The sequence below is a fragment of the Natator depressus genome, chromosome 6 (assembly GCF_965152275.1).
Source record: "Natator depressus isolate rNatDep1 chromosome 6, rNatDep2.hap1, whole genome shotgun sequence".
Classification (NCBI taxonomy): Eukaryota; Metazoa; Chordata; order Testudines; family Cheloniidae; genus Natator; species Natator depressus.
This window is the reverse complement of record NC_134239.1, coordinates 82,656,007-82,676,899: the sequence shown is the minus strand read 5'-3', so window position 1 is coordinate 82,676,899 and position 20,893 is coordinate 82,656,007. Positions and strand designations below refer to the sequence as shown.

General features: G+C 43.7%; 1 long non-coding RNA gene across 1 annotated transcript; it reads right to left on the bottom strand.

Annotated features, from left to right (window-relative positions):
- LOC141989321 (uncharacterized) lies at positions 1-6,358 on the bottom strand. The gene is made up of 3 exons (XR_012639964.1): positions 6,223-6,358; positions 3,080-3,194; positions 1-199 (listed from the first exon to the last, which is right to left on the bottom strand). It is a non-coding gene; the product is annotated as an uncharacterized LOC141989321 (long non-coding RNA).
- Between the last annotated feature and the right edge of the window lie 14,535 nt (positions 6,359-20,893).

The window sequence follows — 20,893 nt, the reverse complement described above, 5'->3', positions numbered from 1 at the left end:
AATTTAATAATTAGGTTGCTTTGCCAATTCTTAAACCAAGAAAAAAAAATTAAAGTCCTCCCCTTAAAGGCTTCAGAATCATGCTTGGCTAAATAAGTTTGCAGTGCTTCCACAACAGGAGCCCCATATAGTTTGCATATTGCTTCTTCATGTGATCTTGGCTCATCCTCCTCATTACAGTCAAGAATGGCTGGAAAACCTAATTTAAAGGTTAAAAGAAAACTATTAAAAATCAGTCAGTAAGTCTCTCAAGTTAATATATCCTAATTTAGCAAAAACATATATCCAGGTCCAGCCCCGGGTGATTCTGCAGAGCTTTTGCAGCCTTGAGCAGGTTTCTGTGGATCAGAAACTAAGAAATGTATTTTGTTGAATATGCCCTTCAGTCACAGGGCCACACGTTCTTCTTTGAAATTTACAAACAAAAACAAAATATTCAAATCTTCTTCAATAGGACTGACTAACTAAAGAGAGATTTCCATATTTGAGGAGGAGTGATTTTTTTTAAATCATTTTACCCACTCTCTGCCAAATTATTTTAGTGCAATTATTATTGCGGCAGCGCCAAAGAACCCCAGTCATAGATCAGGACCTTATGCCAACCACTGTACAAGGGAACAAAATCAATAAATTAAACAAACAAACAAACAAAAAAACCACTTTCTACCCCCAAAGAGCTTACACCCTTAGAATAGTGTTGGACTCCACTATTCTGCTTTGAATTACTGATTATGTCAAATGGGGTTTGGTCATAATTTCTGAAATCAGGGTGAGTGGTTTTGCTTCTTAAATATTTTAAAGTGTAGAACAGTTACATCATGGTAATAATCACAGTAATGTAAAATGTATCTATTTTAGTGACAAAAGCTTTCTTCCAATCCTTACTTTCAGAAGATTCATAGTCCTGACAACTGGCTATAGAATTCAAGAACAATTTGAACAACGTTCTGCAATTTGAGCTTGTAGAATGAAATGCCCTTCCATCCCCTCATATCACTTCCGCAACACACCACATTCACCTGCCTGAAGGAGTTTTCATCGATATCGAAGCTCCACAAGGAAGCCATTCTTGAACTTTTGGCTCATTGATCACTCTGGTCTGTCCTGCACAAGACCCCCAGACTTTCTCAGGTTTTTTGTTTTTGTTTTTTAAACCTTTTATTTAAGGCTTTTCATTGTGCTCCCTCTAATGGATAATAATAGCATTCATTGCAGGTGAAGACCAGTCATCAATTATTTAATAATAAAGGGTAAATTACAATTAATTTGAATATGATACAATATGAGTAAATGAAATTAAGCAGAGCAAATGTGTCACTTGAAGCCTGGAAGGATATTACAAGGAATCAGTCTCTATCCTGTGTAAAATGATGACGACTGAATGTTGTCTGTTTTACAGACTGTCTTGCACGAGAGAGTTTTTGTAGCAGATGAGAAATAAAACCTAAACCCTGACCGTTTATGGCACATTTTGCATGGGCAAAGATGCTTATCCTAGTACCCTGGCCAAATTCAAGATGGATAATGAAATTCTACCTACAGTTTCACAGGGCTATGGTAGTCTTCTCTTTTTAATTTTCAGTGTGGTATTGTGTAGTTAGTGTTTTCGCTTCAGAGGTAGTTGCACCTGATTGGTGGGCAAAGGAAGTTTTGAATATACATTGTATGAAGTCCTGAGCCTGCAGTTTTGTGCAGGTGACAGCAGGAGGACTCTACTTGTGTGAATAAGGTTTACTCACATAAGTAAGTTTAGCAGGATTTGGCCCATAGTTTGTACAAATACTATGGATGAAAGCATTGTGTATGGTTTTTTCCAGCCGCAGCACTTCACAAACCTTATGGTAATGATAACATGTATGCAGTGGTGAGCTAGAGCCGGTTCGCTCCGGTTCGCTAGAACTGGCTGTTAAATTTAGAAGCCCTTTTAGAACCGGTTGTTCCGCAAGGGACAACCAGTTCTAAAAGGGCTTCTAAATTTAACTGGCCAAAAGTGGAGCCTTAGGCGCTGACTCCACGGGTGCTCCAGCCCTGGAGCACCCAAGGGGAAAATTTGGTGGGTGCAGAGCACCCACCGGCAGCTCCCCGCCCCACCCCCGGCCCCAGCTCACTTCTGCTCTGCCTCCACCTCCTCCCCTGAACATGCCGCCCCGCTCTGCTTCTCCACCCCCCCTCCCCCCGGCTTCCCGCGAATCAGCTGTTCGCGCAGCAAGCCTGGGAGGGCTGAGAAGCAGGCCATGGCTTCCCGCTCAGGCCGAGGGAGGCGGAGGTGAGCTGGGGCGGGGGGCACGAGGAGGGCCGCCCGTGCCGTAGCAGGTAACCCGGGGGGGGGAGCGCAGGGGAACCGCTCCCCGCCCCAGCTCACATCCGCCACCCTCGGCCTGAGCGGGAAGCCGCAGCCTGCTTCGCAGTCCTCCCTGGCTTCCCGCCGAACAGCTGATTCCCAGGAAGCAGTGGGGGGGTGCGAAGAAGCAGACCGGGGTGGTGGGTTCAGGGGAGGAGGCAGAGGCGAGCTGGGGCTGGGTGCAGAGCTGTCGGTGGGTGCTCTGCACCCACCAAATTTTCCCTGTGGGTGCTCCAGCCCAAGAGCACCCAGGGAGTCAGCGCCTAAGGCGCAACTTTTGATGTGATCAGTGGGGGGAGCAGCCGCTCCCCCTGCTCACCACCTAGCTACGCTCCCCCACCCCTAGGAGCCAGAGGGACCTCCTGGATGCTTCCTGGGAGCTGCCCCAGATAAGCACCGCTGGGACTCCCCACCTTGCCCCCCCAGAAGGTGCCTCTGGCTCTTAGGGGTGGGGTGGACACCCACTACGGTGGCACACGAGACCCTCCTGCCCGGTTCTGGGGGCAGTCAGGGGACAGGGGAGGGGGGTGGATGGGGCAGGAGTCCCAGGGGCATGGGTGGGCAACAACCCCCTTGTGGGGTGAGGAGGGAACCCCTTGTTAAGATTGTGGCAGCTCATCACTGCATGTGTGTATATATTACAAGAACTCATTTCCAAAACAAATAATATATTGTTATGGCAAATATGATGTAGTGTGCTTCACGCTGCTTAAGTGATGTAAAGGAGATTTTTATTACTTCCTCAAGACTAGAATAGGATGCGGTATCGCTTCCTGGTTTTCCATTATTTGACATTGGTGTAGTAGTAGCATCCAAAGACCACAGTCAGAATTCAGGCTTCACTGTATCCACACTGTAAAAAAAAAAAAAAAATGCATAGGAAGGTAAGATGCCTGCTTCAAAAACCTTGCAGTTTAAATACAAAAGATAAAAACAACAGAAAAGTTGAATGACAAAAGGTATCTTGTTGGTTACATTTTTTTTTTAAACTATTTCCCCAAACCATCCCTCACATGCCCATTATCTTGTCAATCTGTTCCATCATTGCTTCCTTAATGCACCCTCCTTGACAATGCACACAAGCACTGTGTAGAGATAGGCATAGTGTGAGCGAGTGTGTCTGAAATTCATTGTGGAGGGTCCCTGTTTAGTTCGAGTGATCTCCAGCAGTTCTTTGCCATGGGGGGGGAAAAAGATTGCTTCTAGTAGGGGTTCTGGGCTCTCAGACTAAAACAGGGTGTTGTTCTCCTGTAGCCACACCCAGCCTATTTATTACAATACTCCATCACCATAGCTAGCTTTCACTTTGATGGATAGGATCTAAGCAATGGGTGTTCTGGCGTTTGTCTTGCTAAGAAAATCCTTAACAGTTTGGGAACAAGTTACCAAACAGGAGACCCACTTTATTGCTGCCCTATAGGTCCTTTCCCCATTCAGCAGGCATAACACCTTCCCCTAGTTCAAGGGGGCACACCTGTCACTTTCTGAGCTGGGCTAGTGCTGGCTTAGGGAGGTTGGAGACATGGTCAGGACCTCCCTATGCCATGGTGACTCCGTGCCTTCATAAGGCCCATAAGACTTTTTACGTTTGTTTTTCTGCCCATAGTTGTGGCCACACTAGTTCTACATGTAACCACTTTTTTTTTTTTTTTTTTTGAGGCGGGGAGGGAGTGGCAGATAGCTAGCACACTGCAGAGCAGTGAGGGAATGAGGAAATTTTGGTTTACACCATTGGAGGGAACAGCCCTGTTTATGAAAAAGTGTTATGAATATCTGATGTCCATAGAGTGCACGCACAACTTCAGTTTTCAAAGGTTTAATTCAAAAGACCCATAGTCAGTACACTGCCTGGGCCTTGACTTCTGTACTGCACAGGATTAAGAGCTGCATTCACCTGGATGGGACTTGCACCTCTAGTTCCAAGAAATTCTATATGTTTCAGATGTAAAACATAAACCACACTGGTCTACAACTGTGGCATAATTTTGAGGGCTGACAGAGATGATGCACTGTGTTTCCCCCAGACTTACACGTTTATATTTTTATCCCTGTTGTGGCAGGGTTAGTTTCAGAATATAAGAACAGCCATAGTGGGTCAGATCAATGGTCCATCTAGCCCAGTATCCTGTCTTCCAACTGGCCCATGCCAGGTGCTTCAGAGGCAATGAACAGAACAGGCAATCACAGTGATCCATCCCATCATTCACTCCGAGTTTTTGGTAAACAGAGGCTAGTGACATTTATCCCATTACATCCCATTTATGCTACTTGGAACTATTTATGTAATTTCTCTGTGCACAAGGAAAAGATCAGATCCCTTTAAACGGTTCTGAGACATCGAAAGTTACAGCACAACTGTTTCACCAATTTGTCATTTATATATGCTCTTTAATGGCCTAGAGCCATACCACAACTCCTTTATCTCAGTGTAGACATACCCTATATGGTTGAACTCTGAAATACAGTTGTCAATCCAGAAGACTTAAAGACATCTTTGGGTCACAGCTCCTATAAGTCTCTTCCTAGGCATACTGATTTTCAGCCAATCAAGACAGAATACACTTTATATAGGTCATTAGAAAATGCTCTGAATAGGAAACCCCTGATGTCATTCCCATGAGCTGTCTTCCATGCATCCTGACAGAACTGAGTGAATCTGAAGAAGAAGTAATAGAATGCCTCATCTGTTATTTGGCAGTTTCTGGAGACAGGCTACTTTGTGCCCAGAGTACAGCAGTCTCTTTAGCTGACTAGTCCAAGAAACTTGTCAAAGTTTAGTGGGTTGAGTTGTTACCCGGGGTTCTTTCAACCCAAAGCTCTTGGTAACTTTTACTCTGTGAGAGGTGGTGTCAGGAGATGAATCAGGGGAGACATGGCCATCCAACTGATAGATGGCTGGTACAAACACGACAACACAAGAGCGCTTTCACTTAAAACTAAACTTTACTTAGTCTCAAGCACTTACACATGTCCGCAACAGGTTAGTAAAACACCCCCAACCCTTGATAGTTACCGAAGCTGAGGGTGGCTCTCAAGTTGCACAGTGGCAGCCCATCTGCCGATGGGGAACACAAGATGCATCCAGAGTTAGAGTCCAGTCCCGAAGAGTCCCACTACCTCAAACTTTTCCCCCTAATTTATACATTAGTAATACAATGACATGTCCCTTAAAGAAAACTTGTTAAGCAAGCAGCTTCAATGGTTAAGCAAGAGGTTTCCTTCTGATTATTAACCAGGTGTAGGTTTTTCCTAGAGATTGCAGCCTTGAGGCCCTAACAGACATTCCTGAGGGCACACCCTGCTCTTCTAAAATGCATATATCAGCAACTTCAACACAATTCTTATCAGGAAGGATGCGCGGTCAAGCTGTCCTTTCTGTAGCACCCAAAACCGCCTTCCCTCCCCTCCCCTCCCCTCCTGCCTTGGTCAAGCTGAGGCTGCTGTATGGCCACTTTACGGCCTGCTGACTTGGCTGCTTTTAGCAATGAGCAATAGTGGTTTCAGGCACTTTACTGGTTTGCCAAAATCTCCCCATACAGAGTAGGTTTGCCATCTTTTGAAGGTTTATTTCTCTCATGACATTCTGGTACAACATCTTCACATTGTTATTACAACAGGTGACATTCCATAAAGTGTCATCACACCACTACACAGAATGATGGCATCCCATAAACATGTCATCACAGTAGAGACACATTGTTGTCTTATGATCATGTTTTTCTGGCCTCAAATCACTTTCATCATGGTAAAAAAACTCTCCTACCAGCACCACATCAAATTCAGAACAAATGGCAATCTAAACAACCACAGAGGCTTATTTTGTCAGGTGTCAGCCCATATTTTTCAGTAAAGAAAATGTATTAACTGAGACAATACTGTACCTGCTTTACTGGTCTTACTTCTTTCATAAGTTTCTAATCAAACATAACTGCCAGTGATCTTGATTTTCCTTTGGTTTTATGTGGAAAGTAAAATAGCTAGGGAAAGAGTGAAATAATAGAAGCCTGTAAATTACTAATGAATATTCATTGAGTCACGTAAGATAGCAAACCAGGGATTGGCAACATTTGGCATGCGGCCTGCCAGGGTAAGCCCCGTGGCAGGCTGGGCCAGTTTGTTTACCTGCCGCGTCTGCAGGTTTGGCCGATCGCAGTTCCCACTGGCTTCGGTTCGCTGCTCCAGGCCAATGGGGGCTGTGGGAAGCAGTGGCCAGCACATCCCTCAGCCTATGTCGCCTCCTGCAGCCCCCATTGGCCTGGAGCGGCGAACCGCAGCCAGTGGGAGCTGTGATCGGCTGAACCTGCGGACGCGGCAGGTAAACAAACTGGCCCAGCCTGCCACGGGGCTTACCCTGGCGGGCTGCATGCCAAACGTTGCCAATCCCTGTAGTAGACCATGTCCCAGCAAGTTATTTTGCTTCCTGTAAGACTTTCAGTATAGCTTATAATATTTCATAGGCTCTTCACTGCTGAGAGCTTTTTAAAATTTTTTTTTTGCATTTCTCAACTGTCCTAAAGCATAGGATTTTCAGCATGTTTGATACCCTATTTAACATTTAATCCCAGAGATGGGATGTACTCCTCACACTGGCTCTGAAAGATCTGAATTAGGCCAGGTGGGCCCAACCAATTAAGATGCAAATAGGGGGAGTCTTTCAAAGTCCTTCTGTACCAATACATCAGGCAGTCCTCATGCCCACTGCCCTGATTATGTCCCTCCCTCAGTCTTCCTATTCATTGCCCCTACCAAAACCACTCTAGAACCCAAGCCCACTCTCTAATCTGGGTTCCAGTCGAAGGCCTATAACAAGTATTTAAGGTCTAGGACTTCACCAATCTTACTGTTCTCTTCCCTGGACTACTTTCTGTTGTGCTTCCTTAAGCTCCTTCTTCATCAGTCTTCCTAGCCAGACACCCCACTCCACTTTAGGCATGCTAGGTAAACCCTTCCTTCTGGATTCCTATCTACCCTTCCTTTTCCCTTAACTCAGAGAGAGGCTGCAGGTTTCCTTCATCCACTGTTTCCAGACTTCTGGCTTTTCAAAAGCACCATCTGTCCCTCCCAGGCGAGACTCCTTCTAAGCAGTGCCCTCCACTCAGCTTAAATCTCCTCTGTTTGCATCTTAATTGGTTGAATGGGTCCACCTGGCGTAATTCATCTCTTAGCAGGGCTAGTATGGGGAGGGCACTCCATCACAATACCCTAGAAGAACACCAAGGCTGAAAAAGGATATTTTTCCACATAATGTTAGATTTTAAAACTTCTGAAGGGTTGATCTTTCTGCTTTTTACAATGAATGCTAAGTAGCTGCTACACAGTGGAAGAATATCAAATATAAAATGTTTCCTAACATACACAGGAAACATTTTTTTTTTGTTTTGTTTTTTGTTTTTAATTTCACACGAAAGTTTTGTCACTTGCTCTGAGCATTAGACCCTCACCCTTCATGGGTTCTCCAAGTCCAGGCACCAGCCCAAGCCCAGATGTCTACACTGTAATTTTATAGAGTCAGCTGACCTGGGCTCTGAGATTCAGTGCAGCGTAGTCATACCCATGAAGGAAGGAGACATCACATGGCCTAAGGATTATCCCTACACACAACAGTGATTAGAGGAGAACCCCCCTGACAACGTAAGGATAGTAAAAGGCTATTCACAATATTCTTCAAAGAAGGAGAGCCACATCTCTGCTCACAGGAAAATTGTTTTGAAGGTGAGGCCTTATGCCAGGACAATCATCATCAGTCCTCCTCACATCTGGCATTTGCTGCAGCCCTAGCAGGGGTAGTAACTTTCAGTGCCAATGCAGCCCAGTGACAAGTCATCACTGACAGTCTTGGCAGGAGGCATGAATGCAGCACATATAGGCATACCGGAGTTTAGCATTCTAAAAGTAGTGTAGCTCTGGCAGTGCAGTGGCAGTGCTGCCTGAATACAATCCTCCCCAGAACCCTGAATCTTGCTCAGGTATGCCTACATGTGCTGCATTCACACCTCCCAGTGGCACTGTAGACATACCCAAAGAGTTAACTGACAAAAACACTTCTCCAAAGTGTTTCTCGTTATTGCAAAGCTGTTTATTTGGTGGGGAGATAGGGAATGTAACAGTATCCATTGAAAAGAGTGCATACTAATTCCCTTTTGTGAGAGGTGTCGTAGGATAGTGTAGTTACAGGAGACTATGACAGACTAGGCCTTCTGCTTACCAGATTGCTTTACTGCAAAGACAGCATCTGCATTCTTCTGGACTTTACATGCGTAGGAAGACAGATGATGTATTCGGCTTAGACCCTAAAGGATCTATTTCCCCTTTTGCCCCCCCACCCACCCACCCATTCATTATGTGTGAATGCTTTAACAGGTCTACTCCCTCCAGGCCCAGTCCTGCCCCACTGAAGTCAATAGTAGTTGAATTGGACTTAACACCACTGTGACTTATGCACACAAATGCCTTGCGCAATAGACATTTGAGTAAGGAAAAGCACAATACATTAACATCAGAACTTCATTAAAGTGTTAGACACCTGTAAACAAAAGACCATGTTTAGCAATATTCTTATTTTCTTTCAGGAACTGTGGTGAGTAAGCAGATACCTTTATCTAGCAACCTTTTCAACAGAGGCAAATGTCTACTTCTCACTTAGGAGTGGCATAACTGTGAAGTCTCTGTCAGATACATTTAGTGTTATTTTATTCAGAAGTTTAATTAAATTTTGATTACTCTAACATATGCCACTGTTTTATAATTGTATTAAGACTAAACAAAACTAATCTATTTGTAACGTAGTAATGGTTTTTTTTTGCTGTGTACTGTAAATGTGCATAAAATTAACTGCTCAAATTCTGGCACTGCTCCCACACAAGAGAGATGACTGTTTATTGTAAACTGTATTCTGCCATTTATGGGTAAGACAAATTTCCTAAGCTACAAAGACCTATTGAAAAAGCTGCACACAGCGAGGGAACCACAGATTCAAGGTTTCTGCCTGTTAAGTGCCTAAAAGGACTTAAAAGAATAAATAGATTCTAAGGGGTCTAGCCCCCTTTTAGCTAGTGAATGCGCCTGTTTAGGGCTTGGTCATGTGTTTGCAGCTCAGCACTGTACTGTGGGGAGAGCTAGAGAGTTGCACCAACTCAGTGGGAACTCAAACATTGTGCCTGAAGGCTTTTCAAGAGCTCTGGAGCACAGAAGGGAGTGTAATCACTGAGCCATGACCTTGGAAGCGTCTGCAATGTCTACCACCATTTGCGCTTACCCAGCTCTGTTGACCAGTATGGCCACCTCCTATAGAAGGGCTGCCATTTTGCCTGACTTTTGCTTGATGGTTTTAGAGAAGGAAATTCCTTGTTCCCTCTCCTCATCCTCCTTTTGCATAATGTGTGGCCAAGCATAATTTTGCCTTTAATGTCTACACCGTGCTTTGAACATATAACATGCAAAATACATACTAAACAGTATTATAATAATCCATATTGATAATTGTAACACAATCCTCTCTTTATTCACATCCCTTTTTCAATATGGCTTCTCCCTTGGAGTCAATCAATATTAACTCAGCATGACTGGAGATAGTCTTAATGATTGTCTGGTTGCAAAAGATAGGAAATATTCTTAATCTTGAATTGGACAGACAGACAAACTAGCTGGAATAAATCACCAAAATGGGTGGGCCAGGACCCTTTTACCATGGCATGGATGACTGGGTTTAGGGGCTAGAAAGAGAGACAAAGGGGAGAGCTAAGAGAAAGGTAACAAAGAAAGGTTCACCCAAAGAAATGAGAGAACCTGGCTCAGCTCAGGATGCAAGATTTTAAACTTCATCTGTAAAAAACCCAACCCAGTAGGTGAAGGGTTATTTTGAAAGTAGCTTTATATCTCAGTATGAAGCATTACAATTTATTTTACAGTCTTTGATTAACTGGTTGTTTTCCATAAAACATAAGCGTGGTTTTATATCAGCTAAACTAGGATTATTGCAAGTGCTTCAAGGACTGTCCACTCACCACAGGTAGCACCTCCTCTTGGCTGCTCTGAGGATTAGCTCTGTCCAAGACAGGAGCCCCCTTCAGCTGCTCACTGTATGCACAGCTACTGCTCTCTCATTCTCTGCAACTTACGGTGCTCCCTCATTGTGATTTGGCCCTCCAGTCAGGTCACTATGCATGTTTCCCCCTTCTGCGGTATCAAAGTCTTTTCTTACTAACAGTCTTAAGCAGCCATTCCATTCACTGTCCCTATAGGGGCACTTCCCCAGTAGCTGGTAGACTAAAGGAACCCAGGCCCACCCTCTATTCCAGGTTCCAGCTGAGGGACCCTCTAGGCAGTAACCAAGATCTGTTCCATCCCATACCTTACTGACTTTTCCCTGAGGCTTTCTTTACCTTCTAATTCTCTGAGTTAACCAACCACAGAACTTCCTCCTTTCACACAGTAACTATAGGCTGCTTGCGTCTATAATCCCAAACACACCACCCTTTTCCTAGAAAGTGACTGCAAAGTACTTCCCCACAACTTTCTCTTCTATGCTCAACTCCCAGGCTTTATAGAAGACTTCCTGTTCCCACACATGTGAGCTTCCCCTAATTAGGTCCTTTCTCTCAGCCTTAATTCCCCCAGCTTGCAGCCCAACAGGTTAATTGGCCCACCTGGCCTCCATTAAGACTTTAGGGTTGAGTGTGGGGTGAACACCTTATCACAGGGACCTTTCCTTAACTCACTTGATGCTGATTTGTGATTTTGGATCTAAAGGTCTCAAGTTCCATGCCCACTGATGTCTCGGATATCTGTATGTTCTTTTTGGAGTATGAGCCTGTGTAGATCCCATGATCAGTGTACGTAGGACCCACATGTAGGAGATCAGGATCTCTGAACAGCAGTGTCCATTGGCTGTGCCGGTACTGTGCATGCCATTATTAGCCCAACCCGCACCAAAAGTCATAGAGGGCAAAGCAGCTGCAACTGTTCCTCAGTTCCCTCTTACTGCCCATGGCAACTAGATGGATTAAACAGTGTCTGCCTGTTACCCCTTAATGGAATCTGCTTCTAGTGACTAGCTAGTTAAGTAGTATTAATTCCACCCCCCCACACACACCATTTATTTTTATTTCTGCCTTTAAAAAAAAAGATTTAATTTGTTTTTCTCCTTGATGCCCCATACCATTTTTCAAGGCTAAAAAAGCACATCTTCAAAGCTTTCTAGATTCAAACTATGTCTGGCCTGCAACAGGCTCACTCCACTCACCAACAGCCACAGCTGCTATCTATTTTGCTTTGGTGAGAGCAATGGACCAGACCACTGCTTGGTATGTCATTCCTTTATAACAAGTGTGAGAAAATCTGGGGACACTCAGGAGAAGTTATATGCCCTTGAACAATTCATAAGATGGACATCACATCCTGAAAATCCACTTCCAATATGAGTCTCTGACACAGAATGTACCCATCTCCACATGCTACATGTTATCTTTGTACAAAGTATGTCTTGTGAGGTATTTGAAAAAATACCTCAGTTTGCTGCTCATTATTGTACTGGTAAAGTATGTGTGGTAATGTTGTATGTGAAGTTATAAGATTCCACGGTATGGTGCTTGTCACACTGCACTGCATATTCATCATATTGATATGATTATGACATAATTATGATGCATTTTGTACAAGATGGGTCATGTGAGCAGTCATTGGAAAAGTTATGATTTGCCAAATATGATTATCCTATGCGTGCATGTGTTATTTTTATATTTGAAGTTATGGATATTGACTATGTATCTGTATTTCAAATGGGCTTACTCTAGGTAACACCCACAGCTAGCCTTTTAGATACAACACTGAAGAAGCTAGACAGTGCTAATTACTCATCAACAAAGACAATGGACCACTGAAGAGCTTAGCCTTCCTTTAAACGTTTTAGCCAGACTGTAAATAATGGCTGCTATGACTCAGCAAGGCATGTGACCAGACCACTGCTTAATTTGCATTTAAAGCAGTAAACAGGCACCAAGCAGGAAGGGAAATAAAGGAAGCTCAAACAATAGAGAAAAAAGCAGCTGGGAACATCCTTCCTCATAGACTTTTGTCTCCTGGTACTTAGCTGGAAGTGTTTTTCAAGAGGGGGATGGAAACTATAAAAAGAAAGGACTAACACCCCAAGGGACCCACCCTCTCTCTGCCTACCCATCACATTCATGACCTCTGAAGCAACAAAGGAAGCATTCATTGGATTTTGGGAGAAGGGGTCCTGACCGAAGAAGTTTGGTCAGTAAGACTGCTGAGAGCATATGTTGAGAAAACTTTGCTCTGAATTTAACATAGTTTGTTAAATTAGGCACCACTTGCATTTTATATTTCTGGTAGCCATTTCTGACTTTTATGTCTCCTTACTTGTACTCACTTAATCTCTTTGCAGTTAATGAACTTGTTTTATCTAATCCCGTGTCTTTAAACTGAAATGTTTGTGAAACTTCATTTGGGATGGCAAGTTGTGTTCATATTTTTTCTATTAAAGAAACAACAGACTTTATATGAACTTAAATTGTCCAGGAGAGGGTTAGGCCCTACAGGAAAATCATTTGGGGCAGGGGGGAATCTAAGACTGGGAATGTGTTGGGGTCACCCTGAAGTATAACCAAGGCTGGTGAGAGCCAGAGTGTAATCCAAGTGTGACTAGCAGTTACACACACAGAGGGTGTGGCTTGCATGCTGGAAGTATGTTTGTGAGCAGTCCAGGTGGGAGGTGCTTCAACCAAAGCATTGTCAGGCACTCAGGGGTTGCTGGGCAGGGGTGACACAGCTGCTCATTCATCTGGCTCATCCCAGGGAATGCCCCAGTCTGGTCTGTTCCAAGTCCCAGTCAACCAGTGTCTCTACCAGCTGGCATACAACACCAAAGGTTAGTATTGACAAAAAATCCTTGGCACCAACAGACAAAGATCCAGCACCACTGAAGACCATCTGGTACTGACCATCACACTGGCACCACCTCCTCAGAGGCAGGGGAGACCCAAACACTGGGATAGACACGGCTACCACCACCATTCCCCATCTTCTCACAAGGAAAGGCTCAAAACCTTGCTCTCCTCTAGGTAACAAACATGAAGCCTGTTTATCTAACAGGAGCAATTGATGTCTGCACAGTCTCTGGCTCATTCCAGAGGAGGCACAAGTCACATTTGGTATCCACACTTGATGATGCAGGTGACCATTAGCACTAACATCAACATCAGGACCATTTAAGGAAGACTTAATGGTACTGGACAATTTAATGTTGGAAGTAACAACTATGTCTCTGGCACCACCCTTAGTACCAATATCACTACAATTGGCACCAATACACAACTCTGATCTGTGAGGCAATCTTGGCACCATAAGATTGGTGCCATCTTTGGATGAAGTTTACTCCTCATCTCCATCATTAGGACACACCTTTTCCTCTCCATCCAGCAGGAAACTTTCTCCTTTCCAGTCACACAGATCAGGGTGAGGCCTCTCTCTACAGACCAAAGAGTCATTTTAGAGACCCACTTATCTGCCTCAGGCATGGCAATGGGCTGGTCAACCTTATCAGAACCACCCATATCCATAAAATGCTCCGCCTTGGACTTACTGGGGACCTCCATCCTGGAGATGGTCTCCCTCATGCCATTTGAGAGAACATAGAAGGTCATGGTTCCTGTTTGCCAGGCCCCTATTTGCTGACATGGAAGAACGAGAGCAGCTGGCAGAGGAAGAGCAACCACTAGAGCCGCCTGAACAACATGCTTCATTGTCCTCTCTTGATGGAGTCATCTTTTCAGCTACTGTGCCAGCCCCCTATGACTGTTGAAACAGAGATCTCAGTGATTGAAGAAACAGACTTTTAACATATATTTTGCATTCTTCTGCTCCTGCCAGAATAGCGTGGCCCATTAAGGAAGGTATTTTAGAACCAGCCAAGACCCTATGGCAGACACTAGTTACACTGACTGTGAAGAGAGCAGAAAAGAAATCTCAAGTAACTGTGAAAAGGTTTGAACAATTTTACACCCACTCAGCACTGGATTTGTCCATGAGAAGACCAAACAAGCCAAGAGCACTCTGAAGGACAAGGACCCAAAGAAATTAGATATCTTTGGAAGAAAGGTCTATTTGTCAGCATCACTTCAGCTACGTATAACTGATTAGGCTTTGCTCATGCTAAATTCCCACAAGACTCTAGAGAAGAGTTGAAAGCCATCATCGCAGAAGGCCAGCTAGTGGCAAAAACATCTTTATGGGCAGTCATGGATAACTCAGACACTGAGGCTAGATTAATGGCCACCACCGGGACTATACATAGAGCATTATGGTTACAGGCCTCTGACATTCTGAGAGTGGTGCAGAGCATGACTGAGGACTTGCTCTTCAAGGGCACAGAACTGTTCGATACACTCATGGATGAAGCACTACAATCTTTAAAGGATGCCAGGGCCACACTTTTCTCACTGGTCAGCTACACCTCAGCAAATCTTAAGCTCTTTAGATATGGAGAGAAATGTGAGCATCAAGCTGTCCTGCAGTGGCTCAAGAGGATGCATACCAACCTCAGGGCACACAGTTAAGAATCAGGGCACAAACCCCAAATCGGTTGTGAATTCTATATTTAGATTTCACCAACCAAGTTTCAAGTGTAAACTCCTCAAGCATCACAACAGCCTAACCATGGAGTCACAGACAGGCCCCTTGGGTATCATGGTCTATCTTGCCACTTAGGCAAGCTTGCCTTTGTGATAGATGGTTCCTTACACCAAAAAATAAAATAAATAAATCATAACAATATTGAGGTTACTCCCAGTCCCAAGGACCAGTCACTTACCCCAGGTCAATTGCACTTTAGATCTTACACCGAAGACAACAATTAAAGGTTAACTAAGAAAAAGGAATGAGTTATTTGCAAAGTTAAAGTAGGTGAGCATACATACACAAATGAGTTATAGTTTTAAGTTCCAGGAGGTCATAGAAGCTGCTATAATATGCAAGCTCTATTGTATGATAAATATAAAATAAAAAATTAAAATGATCTTAAGTTTGGTGAAGGAAACATATGTGCTGTAAAGAAAGGCCCTGACAAGCAAGTAGAAGGAAGATCTTGAAAATAATAAGTCAAAAGGCCAGAAGGAATAAAGTAGGGAGGATGTCTTGTTCAAAGAATAACTAACAAGATAAGGAGAAATTTCTAAAAAGAAGGCCTTTGACCAATCTGTCTTAAAATGAGTCAGCACAACCCTTCCCCAACCCACACACCACTGGTGAAGCCTATGTGAACCCAGGGGCAATGGGAAAACTGTTGGACAGCAGGAAGGAGGGGAGGAAAGGCCTTGGAAAAAAAGGAGGTTAAATCTTATCTGGATTAAGATTGGAAGTAAGGATGAATTGTTTCCAATTGGTTTTTAGCTGAAGTCAATAATTGGCATCATCAACTGTTTGTTAAATGGTATGAAAAACTCTTAAAGGGTTTATTGCTAATACCTGCCTGACCAAGTTGGAGCCGACAAATATGGTTCTAAACACCCCTCGGTATAGCTTGTTTGTAAATATCTTAATCAAATGCTTATAAATGTTTTGCTACTGTTTGGATGTAATAAATTGTTTATTATTTAGTCTTTTAAGACATGTTTGGAGCAATTGTATAAGTACCATTTGGCCTTTAGATTTAACAAAGGAATTTATGGTTAAATTAGTGTTTGGTTGCACATATTAATATTAGTAATTGGAAATATTAATAATTCCAACATCTATACATCATCTAAGGCTAACCCAGGCTAAGCAGCTGGGGGATTCCTTGGTTATGCTTAGAAATCTTGCCCTTCCAAACTCTAAGAAGCATAGAGTTACAGTTTCTCCTTGTTAGGGATTTTTATTACCTTCCCATAGAGTTAGAATCATAGATTAGGGTTGGAAGAGACCTCAGGAGGTCATCTCGTCCAACCCCCTGCTCAAAGCAGGACCATCATTTAATTTAATGGACCAATTTAATCATTCCAGACAAGGCTTTGGTAAGCCAGGTCTTAAAAACCTCTAATGATAGAGATTCCACCACCTCCCTAGGTAACCCATTCCAGTGCTTCACCACCCTCCTACGGAAATAGTGTTTCCTAACATCCAACCTAGACCGCCCCCACTGCAACTTGAGACCATTGCTTCTTGTTCTGTCATCTGCCACCACTGAGAACAGCCTAGCTCCATCCTCTTTGGAACCCTCCTTTAGGTAATTGAAGGCTGCCCCCTCACTCTTCTCTTCTGTAGACTAAATAACCCCAGTTCCCTCAGCCTCTCCTTGTAAGTCATGTGCCCCAGCCCCCTAATCATTTTAGTTGCCTGTTCATGCTGATGAGTTGAGTCCACAAGTATGTCTCCTCTTTGTGTGTGTCTGTGTGTGTGGAGATGGGAAGCTATCAACAAGATCTTTTGTCCTCTGATGTTCCACAATGATTAGTCTAGTGTCTATGGACCTTCTTTTGTTGGACAGGAGATAATTCCTGTGGCAATCTAATATTTCACACTTGGTGATGCTGCTCTCCTGACTGGTGGTTTACAGTTTCAGAGCAAACACTTCAATATTACCTTAAAACATGGGATACAGATATTATAAGGGAGATTAATGCATTCAGCTATTTATAAGTATTTCATAAAGTCTAAACACTAATGTCAGGGTTCTCTCCCCACTCTGAAATCTGGAGTACAGATGTGGGGACCTGCATGAAAGATCCCCTAAGCTTATTCCTCCAGCTTAGGTTAAAACTTCCCCAAAGGCACAAATCTCTTTGTCCTTGGATGCATGGTATGCTACCACCACCAAGTGCTTTAGACAAAGGCTCAGGGAAAGGACCACTTGGAGTTCCTATTCCCCCAAAATATCCCCCCCCCCAAGCCCTTACACCCCCTTTCCTATGGAGGCTTGAGAATAATATCCTAACCAATTGGTTACAAGTGATCACAGACCCAAACCCCTGGGTCTTGAGGACCCTGAAAATCAATCAGGCTCTTAAAAGAAGAATTTTATTTAAAGAAAAGGTAAAAGAATCACCTCTGTAAAATCAGGATGGAAGATAAATTTTACAGGGTAACAAAAGATTCAGAAAACACAGAGGAACTCCCTCTAGGCTTAGTTTGAAAGTTACAAAAAACAGGAATAAACCTCTCTATAGCAAAGGGAAAATTCACAAGCTACACCAAAAGATATCCTCACACACCTTGCCTGGCTTTACTTACTATTTTTGTAATATTAGGGACTCGCTCAGGATTGTTTGGAGGAGATGGATTTCTGCCTGGCCGTCTCAGTCCCAAGAGAAAAACCACAAAACAAAGAGCACAAACAAAGCCTCCCCCGACCCCAGATTTGAATGTATCTTTTTTCCCCATTGGTCTTTTTGGTCAGGCGCCAACCAGGTTATTTGAGCTTCTTAACCCCTTACAGGTAAGGAGGAATTCTAGGCTACCCTTAGCTGTATGGTTATGACAACTAACCACATTCTTATAAACATATCTATTTTACCAATATTAACACGATATAAACTGGTCATTGGGAAGTTTAGACTTGAAATTAGACGAAGGTTTCTAACCATCAGAGGAGTGAACTTTTGGAATAGCCTTCCAAGGGAAGCAGTGAGGGCAAAAGACCTGTCTGGCTTTAAGATTAAACTCTATAAGTTTATGGAGGAGATGGTATGATGGGATAACATGATTTTGGTAATAAGTTGATCTTTAAATATTCATGGTAAATAGGCCCAATGGCCTGTGATGGGATGTTAGATGGGGTGGGATCTGAGTTATTACAGAAAATTCTTTCCTGGGTATCTGGCTGGTGAATCTTGCCCATATGCTCAGGGTTTAGCTGATCACCATATCTGGGGTCAGGAAGGAATTTACCTCCAGGGCAGATTGGAAGAGGCCCTGGAGGTTTTTCGCCTTCCTCTGTAGCATGGGGCACGGGTCACTTGCTGGAGGATTCTCTGCTCCTTGAAGTCTTTAAACCATGATTTGAGGACTTCAATAGCTCAGACATAGGTGAGAGGCTCTTTGCAGGAGTGGGTGGGTGAGATTCTGTGGCCTGTTGTCAAGGTTCCTTCCCCACTTTGAACTCTAGGGTACAAATGTGAGGACCTGCATGAAAACCTCCTAAGCTTACTTTTACCAGCTTAAGTTAAACTTCCCCAAGGTACAAACTATTTTACCCTTTGCCCTTGGACTTCCACTGCCACCACCAAACTTTATCTGGGTTCCTGAGAAAATGTTGTTTGGAAATGTCTTTCCCCCCAAAATCCTCCCAACCCTTGCACCCCACTTCCTGGGGAAGGTTTGGTAAAAATCCTCACCAATGTGCATAGGTGACCACACACCCAAACCCTTGGATCTTAGAACAATGAAAAAAGCATTCAGTTCTTGAAAAAAAACATTTTAATAGAAGAAACAGTCAAAAGAATCACCTCTGTAAAATCAGGATGGTAAATACCTTACAGGGTAATTAGATTCAAAACACAGAGAATCCCTCTAGGCCAAATCTTAAGTTACAAAAAAGACACACAGACGGGAATATTCATTCTATTCAGCACAGCTATTTTCTCAGCCATTTAAAGAAATCATAGTCTAACACATATCTAGCTAGATTACTTACTAAATTCTAAGACTCCATTCCTGTTCTGTCCCCGGCAAAAGCATCACACAGACAGACCTAGACCCTTTGTTTTTCTCCCTCCTCCCAGCTTTTGAAAGTATCTTGTCTCCTCATTGATCATTATGGTCAGGTGCCAGCGAGGTTATCTTTAGCTTCTTAACCCTTTACAAAGTGAAAGGATTTTTCCTCTGGCCAGGAGGGATTTTAAAGGTGATTACCCTTCCCTTTATATTTATGACACCTGTGTTGTGCAGGAGGTCGGACTAGATTATCATAATGGTCCCTTCTGACCTTAGTGTCTATGAAAACACACAGGTGAGTCAGACTAATTGCAAGATACATAGTTATCAGTGTTCAGTCAAGGCTTAAGAGCCTTGGCATGGGCTGGCAGTTGGTTTGCCACCATCATCGTAGGCACAAGATACCCACCTACCCTGAGCAATGGTCTTCTGAGTACTCACCCAGGAAGAAGCTGAGGTTATCTCAGAAGAGACCATCAACTTCCTCAGTGATTGGCTAGTCTTCATCTGCTTCCAGACAGCAAGTTTTACACAAGAAGTTTGAATCATGAAGAGCCATCCCTAAACCCTACTTTTGGATGCCAGCTTACTTTTTCTGTTATGCTGTAGGACTGGACAAAACCTTATTGATGCTAGGGGGTGTAACACCTGTCCTTCATTCAGGATAAATGTAAAAAGCAATTGAGCTCCTTTATGGAATAGATAGCTGAAACAACTGGAGCCTCCTCCCAAACTACAAATAAGGCTGGAGTAGGAGTTGAGCCATCCATCCCAAGGGGTTTTCTCCAGGGTTCTGATAACTCCCGCCCTTTATGTTTTTTAATGGATAGCATTGTGTGTGTGTGCGCGCGCACTTGTGAAACAGAGAAAGAGAAGCACCATGGAAACAGAGGTGTAAAAGGCAGCAGAAAGCCACAGCCAGCCAGAGAAGGACTTGTAGCATGACCCTGTGAAAAAGTTAAGAGAGCTTCTGGGTAAAACACTGGCAGGACAGAGGCTTGGAAATATGACCAGAGAAACTGTCTCCAGTTATTAAGTCCTACTATGTACAGAGAAACAGAATTTTATGCACATTCTTTGTAAATAAACAGGAATGTGTCAAAGAAATACTTAACTCCATGTAACAGGGTTTACTACTCATTGCTGTGATGCCTGTTTGTGGCTGCCTCTGGGGATTAGCTCTTGACCAGTCTGACGCCCTCTCCTTTGGTTGCTTGCCCTGTCTCTCCAACTCTCTCTGGGCTTGATTGCTTCCTTTTTGTAACTCAGAATGCTTCCTTTTTTGCCTTGGCCCTTCCCAGGATATCAAAATGCCACTGGATGATCTGTCTCAGGAAGTCTTCTGTTCCACTGCCCACACTGTGCCACTTCCCCAGCAACTGGTAGGGGAAATTGAGTCTGCCACTACTCCAGGTTCCAGCCCAGCAACCCTATGACTAATAATCCCAGACCTGTTGCTGTTTCCTTAGGCTCTTTCCTACCTTCCTTTCACTGTTTTCTTACCCACCCTGGGTTTAATCAATGCAACCTCCTGGGTCCCCTGTGGCTACTTCACATTTTCCTCAGGTTCTTGCCAGAATCTGTATTCTGGATCCCTCTCTAAGACATAGCTGCACTGTTTCTTCCTGCAGCTCCTTCTTACTCGCCACTTCCTGGTTTTATACCAACACAGCCTGTCTCTGCCCAGCTGGGCTTCATCATCAATTATAGCTTATCAGCCCTGGCTCTCCTCCATCTGTAGCCTGTCCTGGGGTTAACAGGTAGGGCCAATTCAGACCTTGTCAGGGTTGACTCTCCATCACTAATTTCTCCTCCTAACTGAAACAACCCTCAGGACCCCAACTTTTGGCTAACTACTTGGAATGAGGTGATGTGTGGGGGGCATGCAGGGTCATGTACCCCCACCAG